General features: G+C 54.5%; 1 pseudogene; it reads left to right on the top strand.

The window, feature by feature from the left end:
* The first annotated feature begins 252 nt into the window (after nucleotides 1–252).
* On the top strand, nucleotides 253–19478 carry LOC133362416 (insulin-like growth factor-binding protein 5; annotated as a pseudogene).
* The last annotated feature ends 264 nt before the right edge of the window (nucleotides 19479–19742 follow it).

Consider the following 19742-nt stretch of genomic DNA (forward strand, 5'->3'; position numbering starts at 1 on the left):
AAGCTCTCGTTAAAAAGGAATTGGCCAAACATGTCAATACAGGGTCATCCTGAAAGAAAGTGCCGAATCTCATAAAAAAAAAACAAGGTGGAATAAATGATTAATAATCGGTGCGTGTCGTAAAGCCTCCTCCACCCGGTACAGCCGATTAATAACACAAAATGGCACGTGAACCAAACTTTGCCAAACGTACTGCTTGCTTCAGCATCAACACCGCCGGGCGTTGGAGGAGGAATCTCAGAAGGTTGGGCCATGGGTACGAAGTTGTTCTCGCAGGTCACATCCAGAATCCTCAGCTTGACAGAGGCTCACATCTCCTGGCGACGTTCTACTCTCATGCTGCAAGCCTCTTTTACAGACATCTTGCCAGCTCCATGTGTACAGCGAGACAAGCAATCAGCTCACAATCATCGTTACACAATGACCTACAGCGGGAAAAACCCCCGATTATGAATCATGCTATTGGTCGTCAAAACCTACTCATAAAATCAAGAGAATAAATAATAATACGTTTCTAAATATATAATATCGGACAATGGCAATGACATGTACGGTAACAATCCACGAAGTCAACAACTGTGTATATATGAAAGCAGGTTTCATTTGGCCATTTTTACTGTGTCTGTGGGATGCTGAAAGAATGCAGCAAGAGGGTGTGCGTGTTTATGCGTCTGCGTATGTGTGTGTCTGTATTTATATGTGTGTGTGTATATATGAACGTATGTGTGTGTCTGTATTTAAATGTGTGTGTGTATATGAACGTGTGTGTGTGTGCATGGGGAGTGGCGGTTCACCGGTTAGCGCGCTGCGCTATGAGCCCCGGCGACCAGAGTTCGATTTCCGCTCACGGCCGACGTCAGTGACGATTATCTAAACCGGCTCTGGGCCTCCCAAGGGTCGACTCAGCCTCAAATGAGTACCTGGTGCGGTGTGTAAACATCGCCACCGGTATGGTGGTGGCCATCCATCATATGCGCTCGCTACCAGCACTCTCACCAACACTCTATTAAGGCTCTGCTCGGGAACCTTTGTCTTTGTCTTGTTAAATGTGTAGGACTCGTACTCGGCTGTCTTTCTATCCCCATACCAATTAATCCCCATTAATTATCAATTAGTCTCTTAGCCAATCGCTGGCCTGTGTCCCCCCCCCCGCTACCCCTAACACCTGTCTCAACACTCAACGACCCCCTCGCCTAATCCCACAACAGCCGTGTCCTCACGTACCCCCCGCTGCACTCTGCTCGCTCGCACCGCAGCAGCGGAAGAGAATGCGTGGCGCGCCATAACTCAAGTCCTACACATGTACACGGGGGGCAGTGGCGTGGCGCGTAGTGCACTGCGCTACAAAGAACCCTGGTGGGCCCACTTCCGATGTCCCCACTCACGGTCAACAGCGGTGGCAAATATCTGAACCGGTCCTAGCTGTGCCTCCCTTAGGTCGACTCAGCCTCACATTAGTAACTGTCGCGGTTGCGCGAACATCATTCCCCCGGGGTGACAAAGGCGGCCGCCGCAGCACCCCCATCGTGTGCCGTGCAGCGTCACTTCTTCTTGAATCCTTTATATTCAGTTCACTTGCTTGCTTGCTTACGACCGTGCAAATCTTTCGGTCGTTTTTAACCCACTTTCCGTGATCCAATCGAGCTGACATTTCGCACACAGACTCGTTGTGCGTGACAATTTATTTTCGTGAAAAAAAATCCTAAATTTTACACTTATTGGGAAAAAAAATTTCATATTTAATTTAAAATACCAATGTTATAAAAATGAAACTCTTACTCAAGAAAAACAGAACTGAATAATAAAATAAAACCGATGCCACGCATATAAAGGATTTATAGTGAAAAACTTTGTTTTACGGGTTAATTTTTTCTTCTCCTGCAGGGCAAGGCGCGTCTCGTTCATTCGGCGGTGACAAAACCCGCACTCGGCTGTGTGCGTGAGAGAGAGAGGGGGGGTCTGCATGGGGTTCACTGTTAAACAGGCAACTGGGCTGGGTTGAGGCGTTGTGGGCTGTTGAGGTGATGTGTGAGGGAGGGAGAAAGAGGAGGAGGAGGTTGGTGATGGGGGTTGTGGTGGTGGTGGTGATGGGGGTTGTGGTGGTGATGGTGATGGTGGTGGTGATGGTGATGGGGGTTGTGGTGGTGATGGGGGTTGTGGTGGTGGTGGGGGTTGTGGTGGTGGTGGTGGGAGGGAGGGAGGCAGTGTGGGGGAGGGGAGGTAAGTGGGAGGAGAGTCTCTATAAGGAGCAGCTCTTGCAGACTTGCCTCGCACTTGTGTCGCGCTCAACGTCGCCGTGCCTCTGACGGAGAGGCCACTACGAGCATTGCCGATCGCGTTATCATTAAGACTGACAGCAGCAGCAGCGGTGGTAGTAGTAGCAGCAGCATTGCTTCACAATAACCCCCAGTAGTCGATGCAGAGTTTGTAGAACAGTCAGCAGAGCAAATCAGCCAACCGCAACTCTGCGTATATAAATGTTAAACAGTAGAATTACATCATATGACAACCGTAGCATCCAACTTGTGCGCTTTGATAGCAACGCAGAGCTCAACAAACACAAATCAAAACTGAGAATAATCTGACCGAAATAAACCGACCAAGTGCAAAATATCCTCATCAGTGAGCGCCACTTCACAAACCAAACCTAAAACCGCACGCGTCATAAAGCGACGCTATTTAATAGAAAGAGAAGCGGCAAGAGCAGCGGCAGCAGCAGCAGGCGGCGTTGTGCGTAGTAGCTCAACAGTGCAGCCCATGGGAGTCCCCGTCTGCTGCACTCGCTTGGCACTGCTAGTCTGGTGCGCCATGGCCCATCACCCAGCGGGCAGCCCCTGGGCTGCTACCGCCGCTGCTGCCGCCACTGCTGCCACCTCGGCCGGTGGTGGTGGTGGTGGTGGCGGTGATGGTGGCGGCGGCGGTGGCGGTGGTGGCGGTGGCGGCGGTGGCGGTGGTGGCGGTGATGGTGGTGGTGGCGGCGGTGGTGGCGGCGGTGATGGTGGCGGTGGTGGTGGTGGCGGCGGTGGTGGTGGCGGTGGTGGTGGCTCGGGGCTGGTTCACTGCGAGGCGTGCGACGAGAAAGCCCTCGCTCAGTGCGACCCGCCGCGGGGCTGCGAACTGGTGCGTGAGCCGGGCTGCGGCTGTTGCCGGACCTGCGCGCTGCTGCACGGGCAGCTGCGTGCGGCGTGTACACGGAGCGCTGCGGCTCGGGGCTGCGTTGCTTGCCGCGACCCGGGGAGGAGAGGCCCCTCCAGGCGCTGCTCGAGGGCTCCGGGGTGTGCAGATCGCGCCAGCATCCCCATCACCATCAGCAGCAGCAGCATCAGCAGCAGCTGCAGCAGCAGCTGCAGTCGAACGCAGGTGGGTGGAGGAGGGCGGTGGGGTTGGTGGGTTCCGTAACGTGCGGGGGGAAGAGTGAAATCCGATTGAATTCCGATGGGGGTTGGTGAGTTGGTAGGTCGTATTCGAGATTCGGTCTCTGTGGACGTACGCGTGCCTTTGTGTGTGTGCGCGCGTGTGTGTGCGTGTGTGTGTGCGCGCGTGTGTGTGCGTGTGTGTGTGTGCGTGTGTGTGTGCGTGTGTGTGTGCGCGCGTGTGTGTGTGCGCGTGTGTGCGCGCGTGTGTGTGCGTGTGTGTGTGCGCGTGTGTGTGTGCGTGTGTGTGTGCGCGCGTGTGTGTGTGCGCGCGTGTGTGTGCGCGTGTGTGTGTGCGTGTGTGTGTGCGTGTGTGTGTGCGCGTGTGTGCGTGTGTGTGTGTGTGCGCGTGTGTGTGTGTGTGCGTGTGTGTGTGCGTGTGTGTGTGCGTGTGTGTGTGCGCGCGTGTGTGTGCGTGTGTGTGTGCGCGCGTGTGTGTGTGCGCGTGTGTGCGCGCGTGTGTGTGCGTGTGTGTGTGTGCGTGTGTGTGTGCGTGTGTGTGTGTGCGTGTGCGTGCGTGCGTGTGTGCGTGCGTGTGTGTGTGCGTGTGTGTGTGCGCGTGTGTGTGCGTGTGTGTGTGCGTGTGTGTGTGTGCGTGTGTGTGTGTGTGCGTGTGTGTGTGTGTGTGCGTGTGTGTGTGCGTGTGTGTGTGTGCATGTGTGTGCGTGTGTGTGTGCGTGTGTGTGTGTGTGCGCGTGTGTGTGTGCGTGCGTGTGTGTGCGTGTGTGCGCGCGTGTGTGGTGAACGATGCTCATCGGAGGTGCTGGGGAAGGACAACAAACCGAAGACAAGAGCAGTTGTACAGAAATGAGTCTTCAATCGATAGTTATACAAATAGAACTCAACTCGCCCACGAACTCACCCGCTCACGCTCATTCGCCCACCGGGCCACTCGCCCACCCGCTCACTCAGCAGCGCCTTCGCGTGCGCATTTGGGGCGGTGCCAAGTGACGTGTCCCACGGCTTTGAGTGAGTCGCCCCAACCACGCGGTGTCCGCATTTGCTGCGGTTCGTGCCCAACAGGTTCACAGCTGCCCTTTTGTTTCCGTGGAAGATGAAAGTCGGGCAGTGTGGTGGTGGTGGGATCGCTGATGAGCTGTGTGTAGTGAAAGTCGGGCAGTGTGGTGGTGGTGGGTTCGCTGATGAGCCGTGAGTAGTCGGAGTCGGGCAGTGTGGTGGTGGTGGGTTCGCTGATGAGCCGTGAGTAGTCGGAGCCGGGCAGTGTGGTGGTAGTGGGATCGCTGATGAGCCGTGTGTAGTGAAAGCCGGGCAGTGTGGTGGTGGTGGGATCGCTGATGAGCCGTGAGTAGTCGGAGCCGGGCAGTGTGGTGGTGGTGGGATCGCTGATGAGCCGTGTGTAGTGAAAGCCGGGCAGTGTGGTGGTGGTGGGATCGCTGATGAGCCGTGAGTAGTCGGAGCCGGGTAGTGTGGTGGTGGTGGGATCGCTGATGAGCCGTGAGTAGTGAAAGCCGGGCAGTGTGGTGGTGGTGGGATCGCTGATGAGCCGTGAGTAGTGAAAGCCGGGCAGTGTGGTGGTGGTGGGATCGCTGATGAGCCGTGAGTAGTCGGAGTCGGGCAGTGTGGTGGTGGTGGGTTCGCTGATGAGCCGTGTGTAGTGAAAGCCGGGCAGTGTGGTGGTGGTGGGTTCGCTGATGAGCCGTGTGTAGTGAAAGCCGGGCAGTGTGGTGGTGGTGGGATCGCTGATGAGCCGTGTGTAGTGATGTGTTTAACTTACGATGCCATATCACGTGATGCGAGTGCTGTAATTCGGCGCGCGTTAACGCTTGCAGGGAAAGGCGTGTGGGTATTTCAGTGAATGATTCACGATTTTCGCACACGCTCTCTGTGTGTTTGTTTGTTTATTTGTGGAATATTCGCAAAGCAGAGACAGCGAGCACTGACAGCACAGAGGAGGCCTCGCTGTCGAGATGAGATAAGACAACACGAGCGAGAGACAATCCAGGCGGGACTGGACGACACAGTGGGAGCGCGTGTCGTTCAGAGTATTTGGCTGCTACGTTTGAAGCTTTCGTGACTGCAGGAATCCATACTCTTTGGTTCTATCGGTGAAGTCACGTAGTTAGAAATAAAACGAAACAAATCACGGCGTTTCGATCGCAACACAAGCGGTCGTCATCAGGCGTGTGTTGCGATATAAACGTCGTGATTTGTTTTGTTTTATTTCTAGCTACATGACTTTACCGAAAGAACCGAAAGCTATGGCTGCTATACATTTCCACATTAAGAAACCACTTTCTTTGAGCTATCATTTGTGGCCAGATCGCTTCTGAAAACGAGCTTTGCAGTATATATATAGAGAGCTCAGTGGGCCTTACCTGGAAAGTTAAAAAATAGTTATTTTTTTGTTTTCAAGTGAAACAGCACGAGACAGACAGAACAAAAGAGGCAGCGCAGACGAGACCAGTGCAGACGAGGCACAGCACGCATGGAACAGCACAAACCAGACAGTGCCAGCCAACACGGAACATTCGAGTCAGGCAGTACAACACGAGCCGGGCAGTAGAGTACTAATGCGGACGGTGCAGATAACGTCGTACAGATGTAGTAAGTATATATGGAGGCTTGACGACAGGATCGGAGGCACACTTATTTATTACACCAACACAGTTATTACAGGTCACTTGGCTACAGGGATTTCTCGACAGCTAACCCCTCTAGCCTATACCAACTCCTCCACTACGGGACTAGGGGAGGCTATCTGTCCCAGCTTGGTTAAGCTGGGATCCCGGCTCCCTGAGTCACCAGACCAGCTTCGTCTGGGCTCTCGGGGCCACGCCACCGGCTTGCCCTGGTCGGCCCTTAGAAGGACAGCGAGCCAGGGGAGCTCCGGGGCCTATACTAGCAGGTCTTCGTTCTTCACTGGTTAAAGCTGAGTCCCGACTCCCGAGCCTTTCGGCTCATCACCTTTTATAGGACTTGCCCCCAAGGGGGGGGCCCGTGGGGGATACACATGCGGACGTCGGTGCGAGCGCCACCCTTGTGTACGGCCGTAACCCCGCCCCTTGTGTTTGTTGGCCATCCGTGGCCATGCATAATCACACCTCAACATTCGTAGCCATGCGCAATTACACCTCTACATCACCCCCCCCTGTACAGCTCGCAGCCGTCCCCGGCTGCAAAAAAAAATCAGAATAAAGGTGCATCCCTCACGAAAACCCCGTGTGTGTGTGCCTCGCGTAATTTTTTTTAACAAGAACAAGAAAACCCCAACAGGAACAACAAGAGGAAGAGAGAGAGAGAAAAAAAATAACCCGACGCACCCTCCCCGGATAAATACCCCAAAACCAACATATATATACGCTCCGGACGCCACCTTTCCCATTGTCCGCAAGGCCCCCCAACGGCCGACCTCACAAAAGTCTGCGCGTTTTGGCGCGCGTTCTCGCGGCGGGCCCGTCACAAGGGCCCGTCCCGGCACGCTCAGTGACGGTTGTAGACGGTCCGGGTGCAAGAGGGTCAGGCGTCGCTGCCGAGTGACCCCCGACCCCTCCGGGAGGGGTTGGTGGGCGTGGGCCCGTCACTCCTGTTTCACCCTGGGACGGAACAGTTGGCGTCAGGTTAGGCGAGTGCAGCGACGACGGGGAGTCGGCGACACCCTCACACGTTTGGCCATGCGTGTGTGTGTGTGAACCACGGGGCGGCGTGACGAATGGTTTTAACCTTGAGGGGTGCACATACCACCGGCGCCTCCCCCATTTGACGCGAACACATTGCGGCCGCAAAACCTGCACGACCTCCACTGGCCCCCGCCACGGCCGTACCAATTTCGACGAGGTTGCCAGCGGCACCTGAGGACAGTGCAACCACGCCCTGTCCCCTGGTTTCCATTTGACCACCTGCACCCGCCCCAACCGAAGCCTCTCGTTCGCCTTCTGGCGGAGTTCGGAATTTTGCACGGCCGCTTCCCGCGCCTCAGACAATTTAGCGATGTTAAATTTAACGTGTTCGGACAAGTTAGACTTCGCCTGGGGCGCCGAGAGCTTCAGCTGGGTCGCCACAGGGGGGTGAACTTCGCGCCCATACATTAAAAAGAAAGGGGAAAATCCGGTGGCCGCATGGGGAGCCATTCTGTAGGCCTGCAACACACCGGCTATACGGAGGTCCCAATCCGTCTGGGATATCGACACCTGCTGGGACAGCATGGACGTGATGGTCCGATGCAGCCGTTCCACCATCCCGTCAGTTTGTGGGTGATACGGAGAGGTCCGAACCTTCTCCGTACCCAAGAGGTCGCACACCTCACGTAGGAGTTTACCAGAAAAATTCCTACCCTGGTCAGTAAGCAGCCGTTCCGGAGCACCTTTGTCGAGGACATAGCCCTGGACAAAGGCCTCCGCGATGGCTGCTGCCGACTGGTTCGCCAGGGGCCAGGCCATAGGCCATCTCGTGAAGTATTCAACCCCCGTTAGTAAATACCTATTGCCCCTGGGCGTAGCGGGAAATGGGCCAAGTATGTCCAGAGCGACGAGCTCGTTAACCCGGGAAACTTTTATGGACTGCAGCGGAGGGTTGGACCCCCTCGCAGGCGGCTTCCTCTGCGCGCATTGCGTGCATGACCCCAAGAGATCCCCCACGTCCTTTTCCATGCCCGGCCAGAAGAAATCCAGCTGGAGCGTGGCAAAGGTCTTGTGAACCCCCAAGTGCAGAAGCCGCTCATGAACAGCCCATACCACCTTACCCCTTAAAGCAGCAGGCACCACAAGCCGCTGGCGCCGGGTTTTTCCATCCCAGTGCATCAAAAGACCCTGGAACAACCCCCACGAGTCAACGTTTTCCACCCCCTGACCAGCCCCCCCGACGCGACGGCGCAAAGCGAGGAGGGAGGTGTCCTCCATTTGGAGGCGTCCCCATTCCGCGACCGGCAACCCCAGCAACGAATCCCTCCCTTCTTGCTCGATAGGACCCGAAGCCGAAGGTGCATCGGCAGCGGCCATGAGGACCGAATCGGTGGTGACGTTCGGGGGCCTACAACGCCCCGAACCCAACAGGCACGCGCACTCCGAAGTGGGTGGCAATCGTGACAGGGCGTCAGCGTTCGTGTGGCGGACACCCTTACGATATGTGGTGACAAAGTCATAGTCTTGGAGGATCTCCAACCATCGAGACAACTGGCCCGATGGTTGTTGAACCCGCAGGGCGTACTGTAGGGCCGCATGATCTGTACGGACGGTGAACCGCCGACCGTACAGATACGGGCGGTACTGCTGAATGAAATAAACAATCGCCAATAATTCCCGACGGGTAACGCAGTACCGCTGTTCGGCTGGAGACAGTACCCGACTACCGTAAGCCACCACATGCTCTACGCCCCCAATGAGCTGGGACAGCACGCCCCCGATGCCCGTGTTACTTGCGTCAGTATCGAGCAAGAAGGGTTGTGAAAAATCGGGGTAATTCAACGGCGGAGCCCCCACCAAAGCATTCCGGAGGGCGCGAAAAGCAGTCTCCTCCTCCGGCCCCCAATGAAACCTGACTCCCTTGGACGTCAAGGCATGCAATGGTTTCGCAATCGTAGCGAAGTCAGCCACAAATCGTCGATAATACGACGCGAACCCAATGAAACTCCTGACCTCTCCCACCGAGGTGGGAGTCGGCCAGGAGCTGACGCATTCCGTTTTGGCGGGATCAGTGGATATCCCCGAGCGCCCAACAATGTGACCCAAATATCGCACCGATTCGCGGAGTAAATGGCACTTCTGCGGTTTAAATTTCAAATTGGCAGCCCGCATTTTGAGAAAAACAGCACGCAACCTCTGGAGGTGTTCCTCGAAGGATTTGCTAAAGACGATGACATCGTCTAAGTAAATCAAACACGAATCCCATTGCAAACCTGCCAAGACCAATTCCATTAACCGCTGAAAAGTTGCCGGCGCAGAATGTAAACCCATCGGCAAGCGGTTAAATTGGAAGAGACCTTGCGGTGTCCGAAAAGCAGTCTTAGGTTTTGACTCATCATCCAGAGGAAGCTGCCAGAATCCAGATAGCAAATTGAGGGTGGAAAAGAATCGCGCCCCCGCCAAGGCATCGAGCGACTCATCCATTCGAGGAAGCGGGTACGCATCTGCCACAGAGATTTTGTTCAGACGTCGAAAGTCGACACAAAACCGCAGTGAGCCGTCGTGTTTTTTCACCAAAACGATCGGCGCGCCCCACGGGCTGTTGGAAGGGGAAATGATATCGGCGGCTAGCATGTCATCAACAGCCGATTTGACATGATCCTTTTCGGCGGGACTCAACCGAAAGGGATTTTGGCGGATTGGCGCGCTGTCACCCGTGTCAATATGGTGTCGCAGCAATTTAGTACAACCAATATCAAATTTGTGTTGACTAAAAACGTCAGCAAATTCGCTCAGGAGAACTCGCAGCTGCGCACGCTGCGAGTCGGACAGGTCCACTGAACCCGCGCAAAGCGCATCCAGCCATCCGTCATCACAGTCCGAATGCGGTCGCGACGGAGGATCGGTGGATACCTGACCCACGAGTGGTTCCTCATAGGGTACCGGCGTTGCGTGTGCAAGCACGGTCCCTTGAGGAACCACGGCCGTTCGCGATCCCACATTAAGGACTGCAATGAAGGGGTCCCCATCCCCTCTCACCATGGTCTGAGCCGCGAGCAAATCGGGTCCATTTACCCCGGCCCGAGATGGTCCCAACAAGACCCCCCGATCCGCAACCCCTTCATTAAACGGCCGACGCAACCTAAGAGGGACGAGCATCTGAGCCCCCGGAGGCACGCGCACAGTTTTTGTGACGAGCGCCTGCACGGTGGCAAACGCCCGACGCTCCGTGGTGGGGGAAGACAGAAATGTAACGCGTCGGCCCGATGGGAGCTCAATGCACCCCTGGTCAATAAGGATGCGGATGGGCATTTTGGCCAGAAAATCCGTCCCCAACAGGCACGGAACCGCGAGTGAGGAGGAAACCAAAACAGGCCCGGCTAATTTAATGTCCCCAATGCAGATAGTGGCGCGGATTTGGCCAATAATGCCCAGAGAGCCCCCGTTAGCGGCATAGCACGGCACGTCAACAGGGAGCAAGGGACGACTTTGAACGGGAAGGATGTTATAAATCAAATCAGATATAATGGTCGCCGATGCCCCTGTGTCAATTAAAATCCGCACCTCTACCCCATCAATGTGACCGACCACGACCGATGATCCCGCCGACGCAGCAACGACACGATGGGCGAGCTCCGACCACTGACCCGGTTGGAGCGCTCGCCGCATTACCGAACAATCGCGCGCGACGGATGGGGAATTTGGAGCCCTGTTTAGTTGAGCGCGTGAGTGTGTGTCGGATGTGTGCGTGGGCCAAACGTGTGAGGTGCCGCGACTCGCCGTATTTCTCTGCTGGAGCTTGGGAGGAGACGGCGTGGCGTCCTGACGAGGTGTCGCCCCGCGCTGACGGGGAGCCCGGCATCCTGACGCAACGTGGCCTTGCAGGCCACAGTTGTAGCAGCGTGTGAGCGCCCCCGATGTCCTGGGCTGCTCCTGGCGGCTCGGTCCATTCCGAGCCTGTGGTGCCGCCGCTCTCCATTCCCCTCGCCGCTCCACCCCGCAGACCTCCTCCGATGGGAGGGCGGTAGCCGCCATGGCATGGCTGGCCGCCCCCTTTGCCGCCTTTCGACGAAGGGACCGCAAGCCCCCGTGGATGTGGCGCGCGACCAGCAGGGACGACATCTCTGCGTCGTCTTGAGCCAGGACGTTGACGTCCAGCTCATCAGCGAGTAGCAGCAGCTTCTCAGCCACCATGGCATCCACTCCTTCCTCGTCCATCCGTGGAAAAGCAGCCTTCGCTAGGGCCAGGAGAGCCGTCCGGAAGGCCAGGGGCGATTCGTTGGCGCCCCGATGCCGATCGTGGAACAGCTGCCTGCAGTCCGAAGGCGGCCCATAGACGGCTGACAGCAGCTGCAACGCCAGGTGTAGAGTGGCGCGCTTTTCCCTCGGCGCCGAGGTGAGGGTAGCCAGGGCGTCGTTGTCCAGCATCGCTGGCAGCGCGCGTAGAGCCTCGGCGTCCGACCAGTTCGCCATCTCTTGATGAGCGATGAACCGCCTCTTGAAGCCGCCCCAGTCTCCGTCAGCGCCGACGAATTCTTTAAGAGGCGGCAGACGCTGCTGTAAGGCGGCGTCCGTGGCTGCAGAACGCTCTCCGTCGCTCCCCGCCGATGATACAGTGTGGGCGGGCCGTGAGCATGGCATCGCCGGTCGCTCTGATGTTGACGCGCCGGCCGGCGTTGATGATGTCACGGCTTGTGCTTGGCGCTCAGCAGACACGTGACGCGGGCCGGCCCCGCCCACCGCTCGTACTGTAGAGATGGCGGGAAATTTGACCGCGAGCCGCGTCGGGGTGGCGGGAACCGTCGCCCCGCGCCGGCTGCCGTCGTCGACCCGCGCTGCTCCTCCAACCCCCAGCCGCGTGATCTCCTCCAACGTGGCGGCCGCGGCGTAGAGCAGGTCCGCCAGGCGGGAGTGGGCCAGCCGGAGTCCTTCGGCCGACGCATCCCCCTCCTCCTGTCGTAGCGGCGCGGGCGTACTCGGCCCTGGCTGGTCCGATTCGACCCCGGCCATCTCTGGTGGTGATTCGGCCCCGGCGTCTTCCATCTCCGACTCCCTGGTACGTGTCGTCCCTCGTGTGTCCATCGTTGGACGTTTACTTCTGACCCCAGATGTAGTAAGTATATATGGAGGCTTGACGACAGGATCGGAGGCACACTTATTTATTACACCAACACAGTTATTACAGGTCACTTGGCTACAGGGATTTCTCGACAGCTAACCCCTCTAGCCTATACCAACTCCTCCACTACGGGACTAGGGGAGGCTATCTGTCCCAGCTTGGTTAAGCTGGGATCCCGGCTCCCTGAGTCACCAGACCAGCTTCGTCTGGGCTCTCGGGGCCACGCCACCGGCTTGCCCTGGTCGGCCCTTAGAAGGACAGCGAGCCAGGGGAGCTCCGGGGCCTATACTAGCAGGTCTTCGTTCTTCACTGGTTAAAGCTGAGTCCCGACTCCCGAGCCTTTCGGCTCATCACCTTTTATAGGACTTGCCCCCAAGGGGGGGGCCCGTGGGGGATACACATGCGGACGTCGGTGCGAGCGCCACCCTTGTGTACGGCCGTAACCCCGCCCCTTGTGTTTGTTGGCCATCCGTGGCCATGCATAATCACACCTCAACATTCGTAGCCATGCGCAATTACACCTCTACACAAACAAGACAACGTTGATTTTTGTTTCAATGCAATGAGTGATCTCAAATCGTGCCAGTTCATCAGTGCCGCGGTGGGTACATGAACGTGACGTGCTTGTTCATGAATGTCGATGCCGCTCGGTGTTGCCGCCGTCGGTGACGGTGATTGCTTCGTTGTCAGGGCTGGCTTACAGGAAGACACAACCCAAGAGACAAACAGCTGCTGTTGCCTTGTAGATGCACACCTGTTGCGATGCGCCCTAGGTGTCCCCCACGCAGAGGCAGGCGCGTGTTAATGCGACGAAAGACGTTGCAGCCACGATGACGTACGTCATGATGACGTACGTCATCATAGTTGTTGTGTGTTTACTCTCCAACGCACCGGTGTGCTGAAACCTGTGTCGGGTGGTGGCGACTTAACGACACGTTTATATTTACGCGATATAACCCAAAGGGAAAAAAAACCTTTACCACGGACAGCATTGTTCGCGAGAGCGTGTCGAACTGCGTCTATCGTACAAACGTTCAGCTTGCGCCGGGGAAAGCCGCTGCCTCTCGGTGCCCTGCCCTCATTGCCGACGCTCTCCCCCCCCTACAGACGCTGGCGACGCGAGGGACGATCCCTCCCCCGTCGGGCAGGCGGAGGAGGCCCCCGCCGGCGAACCCGCGGATTCCCCCGTCGTGCAGCCAGGGCCCAGCCGCCAGTGCCCGGCGCACAGTCACCGCCGCTCGAACAAGGAGCGCTACTGCCGCGTGCTGGCGGAGAACACGGCCACGAACGTGCACTCGGCCGAGGTGAAGCAGGACACCGACTACGTGAGCGTGGCGGGGATTTGGGGGGTTTCGGGTGGGAAGGTGTGGAAGATTCTAGATTTGAAGCTTTCGTGACTGCAAGGATTCATACTCTTAGGTAAAGTCACGTCTGTAAAAACAAATAAATAAATATATAAATATTAATAAATAATGAAAATGTATACAAATAATAGAAATAAAATAAAAATAATTCACTTGATACAGCAAATACCTGATGATGGAGACTTGTGTTGCCTCCGAAACGTCGTGATTTTTTATATTATTTCTATTAATTTTATTACTTATTTTGGAATTTTTTATCATTTATTTATTTTTCCCTACGTGCCTTTACCGAAAAAACCTAAGAGTAAGGTGTGGAAGATTGTGCGTGCAACGAAAATCCACAAGGCCGAGCGTGTCCGCGTGCCTCGCCGTCACATTGGGGTCGTGATGACGCCACCATCACGTGACGTGGATCGGCGTCCCGATACGAGTAGTTGGCTGCTGTAAATTTCCACGCGATAAGCCACTTCGTTGAGCTTTCATTTGTGGCCAGGTCGCGTCTGAAAAAGAGCTATATAGCCCAGTGGGCCTTACCTGGTAAAATAAAAAATAAAGTTGAATAGTTTACAGTTACGATAGCCCCTGTCGATCACTCACTGGGTGATACTCGTGTTGTTAGCGCTGGGGATATCAAGCCTTAACGGGATGTGGTGACATCTATCAGCTAACTACTGTAGTGTTCACGCACGCAACTTTACAATTCCAGGTTTCACGGTCAAACTGCAATGTCAGCTCACTCGTTTCAGGCTCTTCACCCGACTTGTGCTCCCCACTCCCTCTTGCATCGTGTTTCCCTGTCGACCTCCAGCAAAAAGCCCTTTGCCTCCCCCTTCATTCCCTGGGCTGCTCTACTCCGGAACTCATTCCCCTCCTCGTTCTTCCCACCACCTGATTACAACTTGCAGTGTTTAAGTCGCCCGTCGTTCGGTCACCGCTTTGTGATCTGCGTCCCAGTGAGTTCCTACTCAAGAGCGATAAGAGGATGCTCATTTGCTGATTACAGCCCTCAGCTGAATAGTGAAAAGTCCACATTGCCATGGCGAGACAAGTGTATCCATAGGACAACCACTGTTGACCTTTCAACGCGGATGACACAGTCAAATTAACATTCTCCCGGATCGCACGGAGTGGCGCTACTTTGTCAGCAACTCGAACCAAGTGTCGAAACTTCAACATTCATGTGGCATGGCCCAGACATTCCGTGACTCTCACGAGCACCGTCGACTTCCCGCAAAATCGGTACTCGCTTTAACGGCCACCGGGAGGGATGATTGGTCGCCGGTGTGGCCCAAGCGAGATTTCAATTTGCAACCAAACAAAGACGGCACGAGTGTCACTCACAGGCGATGCAAAACCCCAGCACCGCAAAGGTCAGGAGAAGAAATGCGCACGCGCTAAATGTAATGGGATGCATGCGTGCACATACACCCAGGGGGCTATGGGGAGTTGCTGCGATGCGCTGGGGTACGGTTCCTACCCTTGTTGGTCTCTCAACAGTCTGACCGACGGCGGCAGTGAGGGCACCTGCCCCGTGCGTGTTCCATGCGGCATTGATGAAGATTACGAGAAAATGATTATTATTTTTGCCGAGTCATCGTTATCAATTTGGCCGCCTGGCGCTGTGCTTGGAGCGTCCGAGTGACAGTTGGAATGTTGCGAGTTCCAATCCCAGTCGTGATGGGTGGTGGCTTAAAACCCATCATAGTATATATTTTATTATTATATTGACCTGTGAGGTATGATGGGTTTTGTCGTATACATTTAATCATGCAGTGTACATTGTATTGACCTGTGATGTATGAATAGTACTTAGCTGTTTGCAAATGGACTGGCCCCCAACCGTAGGAATGTGGCATTTACATCACTGGCTTGGCATCGCCAATGTACAGGGTGGTCACTGTGTTTTGTGACCCCCATTTGATTCTCTAAAACTTAATATTTTTTAAGTAAGATTTATTTAAAACAAAAAAGAACGTGCAAATGGACCACCCTGGAGATTGGTATCACCCCACACTCATTTCAGCTGGAAGATACTTTCAACAATCTTAATCATTAAAGTGAATGCTCATCAAATTCAGGATTTGGGATGAGGTGTCACAGGTACAGGGACGCAGCCACGGTGTAATTGTGAGCACACGCAGGGCTTGCAATCCAGAGCTCGCCGGGCAGATTCGACGATCTCCGGACTCGGCAGTTGAAGCAATGTGGCAAGTTTCTTAAAATTACTCAGTGAATCCATCGGCAGGCTGCGTGTGGTGGGGTAAAGCGTGGGTACTCGCACCTCTTCCATGATGTTTGGCGAGCATGGAAGAGTAGGCTAAGTACCGTCGGGAAGGGGTTATCTAAGACTCGTTCCAGCAGATGCCCTCTCTCAAGCAGGGGCATGAGCCATCTATGGCAGGGCTGCACATTTACCATTTGCCATCATTCAGTGACCCACCGTTGTGGATTTCGCGCGTTCAGATTTACAGGCTGTGGGCATTTGAAGCGACATTTCACTGTTTTGGATTTATTATTTTTTCACCAATTCCTGAATGGGCATTTTTCTTTTGCACGTGGGGAAAATAAAACTGGAGTACTCACAGAAAACCTGCAAGTGACCAATAGAGATCGATCAACAACCCCCTTGCTGTACTGCCTCTTGCAGGCACATGTTCGTCTACCAAACAGGCGAATTGTTCCAAGCAGCCGCAACACTTCAGTGTGCAGCCACCTAAATGAGCGGGAGTGTTGGCCAACACCAGACGCACACATTGTGTGTATCACGAGTGGTAGGCGAAAACAAATCTTGAAATGCCCAGAGAAAACCTACACATTAGAGGAGATAGCACTCACTTCATGTGACAGTTGCCCGTCGGAACAGGAGTCTCCCAGCATGTGATGGTCTCTCTGCGATCCACAAGCCCCCTTCATGACTCTTGCAAAACCGAACACCAACACATTATTTGGCATTTAAAATTACTTTAAACCGTTGTAGCTGACCAGCGCCATCTTCAGTTAGTGTTGCAAAAGGGGACAGTTTGTACATGAAAGACAAGTGCAAGGTCTAAAGCAGGGGTCTTCAAACTTTTTAAACAGGGGGCCAGTGCTCGCCACCGCACCCCAATGAGTGCTCACCAGCGCAGCCCAATCAGTGCTCACCAGCGCACCCCAATTAGTGCTCACCAGCGCACCCCAATGAGTGCTCACCAGCGCAGCCCAATTAGTGCTCACAAGCGCAGCCCAATTAGTGCTCACCAGCGCACCCCAATTAGTGCTCACCAGCGCACCCCAATTAGTGCTCACCAGCGCACCCCAATGAGTGCTCACCAGCGCAGCCCAATTAGTGCTCACCAGCGCAGCCCAATTAGTGACCATGGGCCGCATAGATGTCCTTGGCGGGCCGCATGTGGCCCGCGGGCCGTAGTTTGAGGACCCCCGGTCTAAAGGATCATTTACGGCCCTTCACCAAGTCACCACTCGACGGAAGCCTCCCCACGCGCGCGGTGTTAGTCACGGGGGGTTGGTTGACCATACTTCACCACGTGGTTTGGTGTCTGTTGGTAAAGGAGAGGCTTGGGGCAGGACCATGTGGTTACCACTGACGAGCGATGAACAGCTGCTGCCTTAACGCCTTTGAAGGAGGAACGGACGAGACATCCACTCTGCGTCTGAACAGACAATCGAGTGGATAGCAAATCTAAAGTTGCATCTTTCATCTCCTGTAATGGATCCATACGTTAGGAGGAAGGGATGAACCTAATTTCGTCAGGTTCATCACGTAGTGCGCTAACCACCGCGCCACCGCACCACCAAAATAACATAGGCTTATTGATTTGCAGAGTTACGTACTTTATTAATCTGTATATTTTTGGAAAAAAACGACATACATAGGCAAAGGTGCAGCCCTTCAATATCTAGCTCACGCCACGGCTGGCGAAAGGGCCTCCACTAAAGAGGGTGGTTTGGCCTCCTCTTCCATGCCGAATATAGATGTGCGTGCGTGTGTGTATATATACACGTTTTAAAACACATCAAGCGGGACGTTTATTTTAAAATGTGAGTCAACCGCTCTCTCAACAGTTGAGAGAGCGGCCTCTGTTACTGTACTTGGCATTACCAAAGGCAGGTACGGCCATCCTGTACTGAGACTTTGCATTCGGTGTGTGATCAGGGTACCCTCGGCATGTACCGGCTAATCACTTTATCTTCTTCTTCTGAACGCTTTGCTCGTTAGAGGTCACGTCGCAAACCGCCGCGCGCTGAGACACGGCGATGCTCGCAAGACGCTAACGGCCACGCGGTCACTTTGCCACGCGAAAACGCTTTTGCAGGGCCCGTGCAATAGAAGGATGGAAGGCGTCATCAAGCTGTTTAAAGAAACGACTTTGCTTAACCCCAAAGGCATCTACATCCCGAACTGCGACCGCAAGGGCTTTTACAAAAGAAAGCAGGTAACTTGACGAGGACACCCTTCCCCTGGGAGCAGGAGGGCTCACGTGGTGTCTCTTGCGTTGAACTGTTGTTTAAAAGTCGACACCAAAGAAGGCCTCGCTGAGTTTTTGATGGAGGGTTGGTCCCGTGTTGAATGTTTAGATGGCAGCAGCAGAGCAGCATCGGCAGCAGCGGCATCATCACCTTCAGCAGCATTACCTTAGCCATTGACTTATCATCACCATCATCAGCATCGCCTTAATCATTGACTTATCATTATCAGAAGTAGTAGCTGCATGGCCATCTTAGCAGCAGCAACATCATCATTAGCAGCAGGTTCAGCGACACAATTAGCATCATCACCCACCCTCAGCTACTCCCAGCTATGCACATTTAAATATAATTCTACATATCAATGTATTTAGCCCATCGGCTTATTGGCTTTCCAAACCAATATTATCGAGCGGCATTTGTTTAAGCGCCTGGGTCTTATTTACCCATAAACACTGATTCATCATGTACGTGTGTATGTTGAACGTCTGTCGCAACGTACGTAGCCAACCGAGCCAATCGGAGGTGCGGTGCAAGGACATGAAACTAAACACCTTCATGTCAGCCGCCAGTGGCTGATAGCGTCTGAATGTATCGAGGAGCGTGGCGCTACTGCAAACGTTGGCGCCAGTTCCCACCTCGACATAGTTGCTCGCACCTCTGAGTCGTCTCGCTGTTCAGGAGCGAGTGGATACCGTGCGGGCTACACGAGTTGACGAACAAAGAGCTCGACATGAGTTGACCTCCTTTGCCGGTACCAAAATATAAGAATAGGGGTTTTCCCCTTTTTTCTGGCAACAAAACTGAAACCTTTTTTTTTACAAGGAATCATGTCTGCATTAACCACAATACTTGTGGTCAGAATGCAAACAAAAAGCGTAGTCTGATAATGTATGCATTGTCCTTGAAACTGATTGGTCCACACCAGAGACAGCTTTCTTTTCAAGCCTCGTCTGAAACGGTGCTAGACCAGAGGACGCCAAAAGGCGTACAGCCCAAAGACAATGCACTATCAGAGTAATGAGAGCTCGGGGTAAGCATCTACATCATGGGATCTCCTTTGCCAGTACCAAAATATAAGAATATTATCAGTGTGTTTTTTGTTTGCATTCTGACCACAAGTATTGTGGTTAATGCAGACATGATTCCTTGTAAAAAAAAAGCTTTCAGTTTTGTTGCCAGAAAAAAGCTGCCCAATGACCAGACGTATTTGTCAAGAGCACGCCGCGTGCAGTGCACAACAACAACAAACATCCTCGATTCCAACGACCGATTCGTCTTCGTCGAGCAAAAACATTCAAATTCAATGAACAAACAAGCAATCAAAGGGGAGAATGAGTGAGCGGGCACGGTTGCTTTAATTCCTCACGATGTCACCCCCCCCACCGTCTGTCTGCTCGGTGCCCGCGTGCAGTGCAACCCGTCGAAGGGCCGCAAGCGAGACCTCTGCTGGTGCGTCGACCGCTACGGTGCCCACATCCCGGGCTCGGAGCACGTGGGCGGCAGCCAGAAATGCCTGGGCGTCGTCGAGAGGGACTGAAGAGGAGAGGGAGTGAGGGGGAGGTGACGATGACAACGGCGGTGGTGGCAGTGGTGGTGGTGGTTGTGGTGGTGAAAGTCTTCGGGGGGGAGGGAGGGGGCACACACAAGGACAGTTGTTCAAATGTAGAGAGCAGGAGAGACTGAGGGGCCGGTTTTGGGCCATTGAGCCTCCAATGAAACGAACGGTTCAGCTTCACGCGATGCAGCGGTGGGCAAATACGCCGAGCGCTGCGGTGATATTTCTTGGTGGATCTCAACGGGC

The sequence above is a fragment of the Lethenteron reissneri genome, unplaced genomic scaffold (assembly GCF_015708825.2).
Source record: "Lethenteron reissneri isolate LAM-NWPU_2019-01 unplaced genomic scaffold, ASM1570882v1 scaffold_1469, whole genome shotgun sequence".
Taxonomy (NCBI): domain Eukaryota; kingdom Metazoa; phylum Chordata; class Hyperoartia; order Petromyzontiformes; family Petromyzontidae; genus Lethenteron; species Lethenteron reissneri.